Source organism: Topomyia yanbarensis, chromosome 2 (assembly GCF_030247195.1).
Source record: "Topomyia yanbarensis strain Yona2022 chromosome 2, ASM3024719v1, whole genome shotgun sequence".
Taxonomy (NCBI): domain Eukaryota; kingdom Metazoa; phylum Arthropoda; class Insecta; order Diptera; family Culicidae; genus Topomyia; species Topomyia yanbarensis.
The window spans coordinates 378,892,729-378,905,715 of NC_080671.1; the positions used below are offsets into that span (position 1 = coordinate 378,892,729).

General features: G+C 38.6%; 1 protein-coding gene across 5 annotated transcripts in view; it reads right to left on the reverse strand.

Moving 5' to 3' along the window:
* The window catches only part of LOC131684650 (transcription intermediary factor 1-alpha), a 124,433-nt gene that overhangs the window by 110,171 nt on the left and 1,275 nt on the right, over positions 1 to 12,987 (reverse strand). The window lies entirely within an intron of this gene.

The following is a 12,987-nucleotide window of genomic DNA, read 5'->3' on the forward strand; positions in this document are numbered from 1 at the left end:
AGTATGTCTAATTTTTATTAAATTTATAATTAAATTGGATAGTTTTATTCTAAAATCATTCTTAAAGTAAAATATTCATGTTTTGGCTATTTAATTAGGTAATATTTCATTTTGTATAGAACAAGTCTTTAAAATACGTCAAAATTCTCTTTTTTTTCTTCATATTGCTATAACTCCGGTAGTTTCAAATCGATTTTGACCATTTATACGACGTTGTAAAGCTTATTAAATTTCCTTTTGAACATTTTTTTCAAAAACCGGTCAAAAAGTATATTTATTCCGATGCTTTTTTAAAACCAAACGCCAATACAAACGTTAAAAATACAGCAATATGCAGTAACTGAGATGAAACAGGAAGGCGTCGAAGGAATAGGTAGAGCCGGTGCATTGTACGTGTATATAAAGTAAGTATGTTCCAGAGCCTGGGCTGCAGAAGATAACGATTCGAATGATGCATCTTGCATACTATACACAAATCATATTCACGAATGTTTTGAGTCTTTCATCCGCAAAAGCAAAAATTACGATACCGATCCAAATGAATTTTCTAGTTGCTTTGCTATAGTGCTTTGTTATACCAAATAACAGATACTATTATTCAGCAGAGTTGAAACTTATACAATTTTACACAAGTTTCTCGCTTACTATGTATCGATATTTCGCTTTTAAAAAAATATATAATTTTTTTTTTTGAATTATGTACACATGACAAAACACTAACGCTACGGTTTTGTGGGGTACATTTGTACCCCAAACAAACTTTAAGCAAGCACTGTTAAATTGGTCAAATGAAACAAATAGGTTGTACCTGCCTTCACGGAAGATTAATAATCAAATTGGTTTATGATAAAGATTTCTTGCAATAAACTGTAACGGAAAAATAAGTATTTGGACTCATAAATTTGGTGGTACTTCGGTGTCATTATGGCGGCTCAAATTTAAAAAGGGCACATTATTTTTTTAAAAGCAGATAGTTTAGGCCAAATTTATTTTCTAGAAACTGTCTTTGTTCCATCAGACCTAAACCTAGCTTCACTTCCGCCAGGTTTCGTTGTTTATGACACTCATATGGTGATGGGATAATAGCACCATTATCAAATCAGTGGTACATATATGATACAAGCACTTTCTGTCAGATTGTTCCTGGGCTGAGCTGTTGCATGATCCGGATTCCTTCATGAAAATACATGAATTTCCACGAACTTAACGAAATGATCGCACAAATTTTGTGTGTTCTGTTGAAGCCATTAACGGATTTTTAAGTTCGGAGTCGTTCCGAGAGCTCCATTGGAGATGTCGAAGCATCTTATCGCGCATACCGTATAATCTGAAGCATAAAATAACTTAGATACCCAATCATAGATCGTACTAACGCTAATGATGGGACATCAAGAACACGTCAGAAAATGATTGATACCCTTCGATACAGGTTTGACCGTTCCAACCAGTAACGTGGGTGACGTCATGTATACTGTCGAATACGAATAGCCAATTGCCATAGATTAATTTAATACATGTAACAAATTATACGAAACTGCCTTGCAGGAATGGTTTCTGATAAAAAATCAGAAAGTTTGGTTAATTACGTGCAACAAGCAAGGTTGTTGGAAACTGTGACCATTAAGATATCTGTTCTCCATGAGTTGGCCGCCGATTTAACTTAATTTCCGGTTAAGATATCAATGATTTATCAAGTTTCTCAGCACGTTACAAATTTGACGTTCAATAATAGTAAATATAAATGCGGATTCTACTCGGTAGTAATTCGTTTTTCCATATGCAGATATAACTCAATGTGTATGGTGCTACTTCAGATTCGAGTGATTCTACTATTCTTAAATGAGTCAAGGATCCAGCTCGGGTGCCTAGAATTAAAAATCTTCGAGATCTTTGGTTGATTCTCCGTATTAGCAAGTTGGATTCGGATCGTGCTTCTCAAATTTTAAATTTTCGGGTTCGGGTTGGGTTCGGGTTTTCAAATTTTAAAAATCTCGGGTCGGGTCGGGTTCGGGTTTTGCAAAATTTTCTTTCTCGGGTACGGGTCGGGTTCGGATTTTTAAGTTTTAAAATGTTCGGGCTCGGGTCGGGTTCGGGTTTTTTAAATTTTATAATTTCGGGCTCGGGTCGGGTTCGGGTTTTTAAATTTTCATGCGCTCGGGTTCGGGTCGGGTTCGGGTTCGAAAAAATTGAAACCCGACCATCTCTACTGTAGAGTCAAGTCGCAGGGTCACGAAGGAAGGAATAGGGTGTTTCAGCCGGATTTTAAGCACTCGAACCCCTTTGGCAATGCCTGAGAAGAGGTTCCTCCGTTTATTATCTATAATTGAAAGAACTTCTTTGTACTGCGACATGAACTGACGAGTAGTGCTATCGTGTATACGCGGAGACAGATCATGTAGTCAAAACTCGATTGCGTTATCTTTATCATGCAAGGATATCATGACCCTCATATTGTCAAGTGCCAAGAGAGTTAGACTTCTTTGATGCTGGCTGCAACCTCAAGAAATTAATGAAATGGTTCAACTCTTGTCCACAGAACTTTCAGAAGTTTTCTTAGACTTTTATGACAATAACTTATTTTCTAACATAGTGGAAAACTCTTAAAAATTTTATTTCTAAAAGACACTATTTGCTTCTATCTTTATAACACAAAATGGAAAAAAATAACCTTAAATTGGCGCATATAATGTCAACACCAAAATGTAAAATTTGACAACGATAATGAAGCATATGCGGATGAATCAAGTGAATCTGGGATCAAAATTTCTTTCGCTGATTTTGCAATGACAGTTGCCAACGCAACCGGATTCTCAGAATTACTCCTCACAATTGCAAACGAGACGGAAAATGTTTAAATCAAGTAAAACACTGCTTAAAGTCCATTGAAACGGGCCGTGAAACTGATAGTGTTTATACATTTAAAAGTGCTAGAACGTAGGGGAAGCCAGAGCTATTCGGACGTACCTAAACAAATCGCCCTTTTAGGTGGATAGATGTGAAAAAAAATATCGGTCAAAGGCCCTAATTGCTAGTTTGAAGTCTCATCTACATTTTGGTGCCATAAAAGGTTCATTTGCGCCACTCCATGGCAGCGCTAGGCGACGATTTGCAAACCTCTACGGTTTTCCATCCTTCTACAATATAGGGATAATTTGAACCTTCCTACGGGACAATTCAGATCGTCATTTTTCTTTAATAATTTTTACAATGGATATTTATAAGAGGAACTCCTTAAGAAGCAAAACAAAAATAAATAGCGTTACAAAAACTTAATCTGGTTAGTCACAGCTGGCGATTAGCGCATCATGCTTTTTCTTTGCTGTGGCGTGTACAATCGTGTGCGCAGTCGCTGAACGGTGGTTGATGGAATAGGGGGTCCGAATAGCCCCGTACGTTCATTTCGCACAAAAGTGGTGATCATCTTGAAAATATCTGTGTTTTCACCCAAACAAAAATCATTCCATGAAATAGGAGCCTCAAGCTTTCCAAAACATTTACCTTTCATTTTTTCACTTTTATTTGCTGTTTTAATCATGTTTTTACCATTATAATAATTTTTGTTTTGAGGATGCCAAAAAAATTAAACACGTTGTATCTCCTTTCTAAAGAGAACAAAGAATTAAATTCAGCTCTCAAAATTAATGTTTTGTATCTAGAACTGAAAAGCTGGCCAAAAGTCGGTGATGTTATCCAATTTGTCTAAAACTGAGAATCCAGGGGTTTTCAAGGTTCAATGATTACGAATTTGATCCCCTTTTTGCCGATAACAAAATGGCGGAAGGGATTTGAAAAATTCCAATTTATTTTTTTCGAGAGTTGTCCTAGTGGAGCTGTAGAGCTAGGCTCTCGGAAAGGCTCCCCGTTAGAATCACTCTCTACAATAGCAGACGAGGCGGGAAATGTCACCCTCTAAAACACTACTGAAGGCCAATTGCAACGAGACGTGATTCTGAATTTGATATTCATTGTACGATTCAGGTATGTGCGAGCGTAGTGTCTTCGCGATCGTGTATATCATCGCGAAAGACTCAAGCGTTTGTACGTTAGCCTGTTCGATCGTGTGGGTGTTTGTTTGTCGCCAGCGCTAGCATGTATGTAACTTGGCACGTATAAATTTGATTTAATTACAGTGTGTCTGTTGCCACAGAAGCACCGCAACTGGCAACTCTATCTTCAACAACCACACGCATGCAGAGCTGAACAAATAAATGCCAATCTGTCATCAATACTACCTATCGTATTCTCGTGTAGCATATCAGAAATAGTCCTACATGCGAGCAGCTTGTATTCAATCAGGTTAAAGAATTTATTAGGTAGTTATTATCTAAAATTTATATCAATTTATATATCTCTACATTAACCTAATTTAGTATATGATTATCCTCTTAAAATTATTATATGAAAAATAGTGCACTCCACATTGTGTCGGTGATCGCTCAGAGAGATACCTATTAGTACGCAGATACAGGTTAGAATTGATCATCATTAATTTCCCGCGTGATACTAAATCATGCCTTTGTAGTAGCAGCCGTAAGCAATGTAAGAAGTCGACGAAGGAATAGTCGTCCTAGAAACGAAGCCTAGTAGGCATACTGATATGTAGGTCACATGTATTTGCGCCTGAAACAAGGTAACTGAATTATTTTTTGCTTGTAGCTTGAAGCTGCTTTTTGGTCGAAAATAAATTGAATTGGATCAAATCTGCTGTCAAGAACAGAGTTTGCCTATCTTGTTCCCTGGAACAATAGTATCTATTCGCATATTCGCTTGTGTTCTTGGATGATCGTCGGCAGAAAATGAGTTCTCCCATATCACTAGAGTTCCCGGTCATGTCTCCATGGAAGGTGTTGTCTAGTGGATATGAACTTTATCTTTTGATTGGTCAAACTTAATGCATGGACCTAAGATGTTAGGACAGAGGGTGAAGATTTCCGGACGTAACCGATTCATGGTCGTGCGAACATGGACGTTTGTAGGTTCCTTCCGTATATGAATTTAACAGTGCTAAAACGATCAATTAGTCACCGAGGTATTATCATGTTTGCGATATCCCGGGCATGGGTGTGCGTGGACGATCGTGAAGGGTTCGAGCGTGTGCATTGTAACGTGTTTGTCGCGTCTGCTAGCTTGTATGTAACTTCGCGTGTATAAATTCGATTCCATCACCGTATGGCCAATAATAATTGCATACCCTAAGACGATTTAGAGCTACACTCAGTGAAATTCCGACGAAAAACAAAATAACGTGTTTGTCCAACGAGTTTGAAGTCTATTGTTGTAGTGAATTATTGCCCCTTGTTGTGGTAAAGTCTAAAACTAACTAAACATATAAAATAAGCCGGCCCTAATGTGGATTTAAAAATCCTATCATGCATCAACCTGTAATTTAATTAGTCTGGTTTTACGGATCATTATTTAACTGTGTTTATATCATGATGATATATAAAACATTGTCCCAGTTTGTACCGAAGATCGAGTATTTTAAGTTTCCACAGGTAGTGTAAAAATGATCTATGAAATCGCAAATAAGCTTTACGAAGTAACTACAGCGAAGACCCGTTTTTATCATCTCCCTTTGTTTATGTTAGATTGACAAAATGGGGACAATGGCGAAACATATTTGTTTATTTCTTTTTAATAAACCGCGACTCTACAAATATTCTTCTTTACTCCCTAGACATAGTCTCATAATATTGGTTGGTCGATAAAATCGGGTCAAAAAACTGATAAAAACAGGGGCTGATAAAAACGGATTTTCAATGTACCACATCATCAACAGAAAATCATAATATCACCATCCAATAAGCCAACACCGTCTCCTTTACGCAACGAAACAGCTAGTGCCTATCAAATCGTCAATAGAACCTGCACGATTTCCGCTCACCAGAGGAAAACGAATCAAAGAGCGCACGCCAGTTCACACTTCAATGTATACACCGCAGTGCACTCCGGAACGCGAGCCGTGGTGAATTTATCTGTATACGTACTTGTACACGCACCTGACGACACATATAATTTAACGAGCAAGAGAGCGCGATTCTCTCGCACCAAACCACCCTATTGCCAATCCACTTATTCAGCTCCGAAAGAAAGAGCTTCCTGCTTTTTCTGTGGTGTGTCATCATTGTATCTTCTGTGTATGCATAAAACCGGCACGCCTCTACGCCAGTACATCATTGGAATGAAATGTTATTAGCGCCTGGCGGCAGTCATGGGATTTATTACCTACCACTGAAGAATGCGAGCTGACATGAAACGCAGTAGCTGCTACGCTTACAACGTCAGAACACAAACTAACGAATTTTTCTTATGTTCCCTTTTTTATACGTGTCGCAGTTCATAGGATGACAAAGGGGCAGTAACTCATTGTACCGTCCAATCATGGATCAAATAATTACTGCTTTAATAAATTCCATTATTTCCGTTATTTTTTTAAAAATGGTGCATTCTGCGGAATTGGATCCAAAATTGTTGTACATATTTCCAAACAAATAACGCAATTATCTTATTTTTTCATTCAGTACAACGGCAGATATTCACGTTAAAAAATCGGTTAAAATTGCGTCAGAAAATTATTAAACCGGGACCTCTATATTGAACCGTTAGAAGTATTTTATTTCAAAACTACTGAAACGGTTTATTTGGGGGGGGGGGGGGGGGAAGGGGAGGAGTTGCTTCTCTAATCTTCCGGTCATCACATCGCATGCTTTGGTATTTTTAGTATGTATAACAAACATGAAGATGTGACACAAGGCGCCAAGAGCACGCTAAAATCCTGTCAATCCTATTTTTCATTGGATTGTCTGCTCTAAATATATCACCAGGGGACCATTCATAAATGATATCGATTATTGACAATAAGGGAAGAGCGTCACGTAACGAGATACAAACTAAAAATGAATTTTAGACATATCAGCGGATCAGGAATAAAAATAAAAGGAACAACATTGTTTATGAATGGCCCCCAAACAAAGAATATTCCATAACGAATATCACGTAACATAAAACTGAGAAGCAACATCAATTTAGGCACAGATAGCAGACGTCCATTTATTTTCATTTTGTTTTGTTTTGTCTTTTCATTTGTTTCTCCTGCTACGATGTGTGCGGATCGGTGCGGGAGAGCGGGACGGCCAAGAAAAAGGAAAGCCAGTGGCCCAAACAGATCAGGAACAGGAGGGAGGACTGCGAACAGGGAAACCGACAACAGAGGAGAAATCGTTTATTTATTTATTATAGCTACGATACTAATCACTACCGTTTTGCTTTTCATGTTTCGTTTCAGCAAACCAAAATCTATACGGACTAGCACATACGAACAGTTAGGCTTTGTAGGTTCTCATCTTGAGAAATGACAATGACACTGTACGGGATGGCGCTGGGCCTGTGGCCTTCGACTGGCATAGTCCATTCTCATTGATTCGGAAGTCTTCCAAGCTGGTTGGTAGATATGTGCTCCTACTTGCAAGTTGATCAATTCGCTTGGGTGGGGGACATGTGGATCCTACTAGTTGTCGACTCTTTTGATCGTGAGTATGAGGCTAGTTCAGGAAAGGAGTGCAAGACTGGCACCTAAGAGATAGTTAATTATTCAGGACTTGTTCTTATGATTACTAAACTCGACCAAGCACACCGGCTCTCAGAAATGATAAGCAACCCTTTCGGGTCGGTGTGGTCTATTCGAGTCGAACCAGGCGGACATTCGGTTTGAGAAAACTTTATGGATAATAGTGGATAAAAATTTCTTACGCCTTTATTGGCAGAGATTCTTTTTGCGAAATCCTAAAATACCTTCACTGGAATAGCTACTCAGGATAATAATAATAGAAAAATTAAGGGTTTGCCTGGTCCATAATGTAATGAATATGTATATTGACTAGAACAGGGATAATCGAGTTATGTTATAAGATAGAGAGGGAACAGCACAGTTGAAGGAAAAGTTTAGAGAAAATTTTCAATAGGACGTAAGTAACATTGAGAGCCTCTCTTTGTTTACTTTCTCTTTCGTTTATTACGACGTCATTGCAACACTTTGTTCTAATTTTCCAGTACATATCGAAAGCCGACGATTTTTACTACAATATTATGAAAAGAGTAGAGTAATAAATGTTAAAATGGCCGAGTAATGAACAGAAGAGACAGACCTCAAAGAGAATCTCTCATTGTTACTTACGTCCTATTGAAAATTTTCTCCAGAAGTATTCGCGAGTAAGGACTAATACTGCTAGTATGTTTGCCGTTTCAATTAATAGTCGATTGATCTGCTTCGGACCTAGGAGACAAAAAGGAGATTAGGAAGAGGCAGAAGCGGATTCAATGCGAAATTTGCCAATATGACGTTGACCCCAAGGCGATGGTAGGATGATTTTCCATAGGATGACACACTAGATGACACGACGTTACACGCTTGCGCCAAATAGTTTGTATGTATGTATGAAATTCACGGACATCACGGCTGACTGCGATCTCTAATTTACCTAACAGTCGATTGAGCCGCTTCTGACCTAGGGGACCCATGAGGAGATCAGGAAGAAAATAGAAGCGGAATAAATGCGAAGTTTTAATTGCATCACTGACGACTTAGCACGCGTTGTTAGGAGCAGGATACATTGGACCAGACAAAATAGAGAACTTGACGTTACACACTTCGAGACAAATAGGCGCAAAATTTAGTCCTCCTCCCGAGGACCGGTGTTTATTTGGCGGACAGTCGCTAATCCTTCCGATTTTGCAAATTTTGTCTCGCGGGACGGACCGAGATCCCTCAAGCTATAAGCTGCAGTCCTATCAGCCCGTTAAAAAAAGCTGCTGAACCGGTTTATTTCAAATCTTCGGAAGTCTTGGTATGGGACACTCCTAGTTCAAAAGAGCCCCAAACCAGCTCCTCTAAACTAAGCTTGGCCCTAAATCCAATTGGTACATTATTTCGACCATGGCTAATTCGACAATAAAGGGGGCCAAGTTGAGTACTAAATTTGATCACAATGTAGCTTAACTAAAAGAAAGTACTCAAAGCTTCTATGTCATATAATCACTGTAATACTGCTTCAGCGATAATATGCTAACAGGATCGGCATTCACTCGCGAATACTTACACTACAGCTGTACACTTCTTATTACCTACCTTACAACATAATTTGATAATTGCTGTTTTAGCGTAGTTTTTAAGAGTGCAATTTTGAGTTCCGCCCCTACAATCTTCCTTGATTGGATACGTGGCATGTGACACGAATAAACCGCATCGATCTGAGAAAGCGACTTGACATTTTCAAGAGCCCGCGTGAGTCGTCGAACGAAACAATCGGCATTCTTCCTGGTGTCAGTCCTGTGCCCCTTCCCTGAACCAGCCATCACATCCAAGATAAAAAAAAGTCGACAACTAGCTGTAGCTACATGTACTAATACCAAAAGTAGGTATCATTTTTGGTTAACCCGCTGCGAGGCGACTTTTTTCATCGCTAATACTGTTTTTTTAGCTTTATATAGGTTTTCGGGATCACTGATTCTGATACTGACGTAAAATTCTGAAATTCATTGATGTAAAATTCAAAATGGCGTATCCAATATGGGGACTGCGTCCAAAAAAAACCCGCGAATCGAGTTTTAAGCCAAATTTACACCTTTCCGATCCGATTCAGTGACGGTTCAGTACCGTGCACGGACGCCAATATTCTTTCATATAATTTAATGCGAGCTTTCACACTTGTCCGGGACGGCGCCATGCCGGAAAAGGGTGAAAGCTCGCATTTGATTTGTATGAAAGAATATTGGCGTCCGTGCACGGTACTGAACCGTCACTGCATCGGATCGGATAGGTGTAAATAGTGCTTTATACCGGCTGCAATAAAATGGTAGCCATTTTGAATTTTCCAATTCTAACATCATAAAAACATTTAGGACTTTTTGTTCAGACAGAGCCGAATTCATTGCAGAAAAAATGAGATTTTCGAGTTTTCATTGTTTATAACTAATAAGTAATCAACAAATTCACATTATTTTTTATAGTAGTTGTATCCCTAACATACCTAAGAGTTGGTGAAAAGCAATAATTCGTATTTATATGTCAATACTAACTAGAAATCCAATGAAAAGTTAGGAGAAATAGGTGTGACGTATACGTCCCACTGCGTTACAGAAGGTTAATGACAAGAGAAATCAGTCATTATCCTACTCATATCAAACAATACGTATTCCCCGCATATTAAAAGCACCAGGTATTAGTTTCTAGCTAATCAAAATCAGTTAGTTACACATAGTTATACACATCAATACCTGTTATATGATGTGATGGCCAGAAGAGATATCGAAATCGGGGCGCTCGATGCGAGTTTTCATTTCTCTCAAACACGATTGTCGCAATTTTCAGAAAACATTTTTGTTTCATGCTAATTTGGAGTAGCTTAGCAAAGATTAATACCTGTTTATACGACTTTCATCGACCGTAGGCCAAGCAATTAACGAAATAGTGTGGCATCATTTGTCCCGAATAGGATTACCCCTACGATCATCACTCAACGCAATGACTCGATTATTTACAAAACATCTTTTTATATAAACATTAGAAAATCGAGAAATCTAGTTGAACATTGTGGGAAGAGGGAGAGAAGCGGTATTCTTTAAGTAAGATCAGAAAGATGTCAAAAATTACGATTTATTGTCCATGTGATCGATAGGTGAACAGTTTCGCAAAGTAATCTAAACTGTATTCAAACCGATACTGTTAGTAATGTCAGAACACGCGGATAACGAAAACGCTTCAAATTGTGTTAACCCTTAAATGCGCAATGCTGTTTAAAAACAACATGTCGAAAACCATCTCAAAATTATCATAGTAACGTATCAAAGCTGTGAGACAATTTTCAGAATATTAAAAAAAAAAAATTGATTTGCGCCTTTAAGGGTTAAAAAACAACTCAAACCTAATAAGTTAAATAGAATTGAGAATAAAAATTCGCCTAAATCGAGTTACTGGTTACGATTTTATCATCGTACCTTCTTTAATGTTTGAAACGTCCATGCCTCAAAATGACGGTTCTTGCTCTTTGGTAATTAACGAATTTACATACTAATACTTTTTGCATCAGGGAATGGTCATAACGTTCATCTAGATCTGTCTTTAATCAAATCTAGCGGAAATGATGAGCAAGCAAGAGCAAAAGAGGGGGGAAGCGCTATTTTCAGCGAACTAATCCAATTCGTGCCTGCCTACTGGATGCGCGTCACGAACTGCTGCCGCTTGCTGAGAGAATGCTCACCGTGACACGTGATCCGAGTGGAAGCTGTGGGATTGTTGTACCCAAGCCGTGTATCATGCGAAAACTCACAGGACGCAAGAGTACTACATCGCATGCTTCAGACTTAGTGCAAGGAGTTTTGTCACGTTTGGTCCATCTCAAACCGTTGACTGTTAAAGTTGAGTGACCTTCGTTAGCTTGAAAAATAATGTGCAAAGCTATTCAGAATGCTGTCAAATGTTACTGTCAGAATACGGTGGCGAAATGATTGTTCCCCCGCCAGCCGGCTGATAGATGGCATTCCGACAGTTCGTGGCTACGTCAACACGTTGACACGTGACTGACGGACAGCAGAACAAAAGAGCTTCACCATATTCGTACAATCGTGTGCCATTCACCCTCCAGGCCCAATAAAACCAGGGGAGCTGGGATGAATGCCAGAAAGATAGTCGACGGTTAGACAAGACATAGACGCGAACACATGACTTTCATGTCACATGAGTTTGTGTTTGTGTGTGTGATATAGGTTTTTCTCATCCATCCGGTCGCGGTTGGTGAGGGGTGATAGATTTTCGGTATCCAAACCGAAAGTAGCAGCATTCTGAAAGTGTCACTGACGGTTGATATCCACAGTTAGCCCGACTTTTTCCATTTGAAGTGTGTATTCCACTGCAATCAGGATGTGACGGCAGATCGCCTCCACGCAAGCGGATTGGGTTTTGAAGGTTCAGGCAAATGAAGAACATTGTCGGTCGTAAGTGCAGTGTATTACAACAATTTTTGCAACGGAATGTTTCCAGTCAGAGCCTGTTGAAATGCAGCTTAAGCACCACACAATAACCCGCTTGAAACATGCATGATATTCTGTAGTCACGATATCGCAATGAAGATACAATAAAAATCGTGACATGATGAGTCAAAAGTCAATGAATCCTGAGCAATTTCCAGCTTTTCAAAACAACGGCGTTGGAAAATGGTTTTTGCATCGATCTAACATCTCTCAGTGCGATATGATTTTTTTGTTTAGCTTGTTTGGCGTTGATCGCAGATTAGTGCAAGAGGCATATCTAACAAACCAAATTTGAAAATTTGCAAAAAAAACTTTGCTAAGCCGTAAATAACTTACAGCCTTTTTCGTTTTTGACATTGTACTACACCAGTGTAGTTGGTGCTAAATTCATTCAGACTTAATTGTAATAATTCTATCTCTTTTATAAACTACACCGGTGTAGCACCATGTGAGGCAAAAACGCTGTTATTAAAGGCTAGGTGTTTGGTGTAAAAATATATATTAATTTTTCAAAAGATTGAATTTGAACCAATCAACAAAAACATGTCATCAAAGCAAATAGAATAATTAATTTATTACAAATAATCGAGCCTAGACCAATATCTTTCTTTACAATTGGTGTTAGACGAATTTGCGTTTTCCATTAATTGGAATACAAGTGAATTAAATATTCACTTCTCGGGGCAGCCAAAATATGATGCAAAAACATTATTCTAAAAATCATCATGGAACGATCGCACCAATTTTTTAACCAAATAGGTCGATGTATGTCTATTCCCGTTTTCCATTAATGTAGGGTTGACACTAGTGCTGGTTGCCATCTGCTGGTACCATTTACATTATGCTGGTAGCATGCTGACACCAGCAGATGGCAACCAGCACTAATGTAAGCTGGACATAAAATATGGTATCTAGCAGAATGAAAGTTTGCCGGGCACGCTTTTATATTACACTGGTGGTACC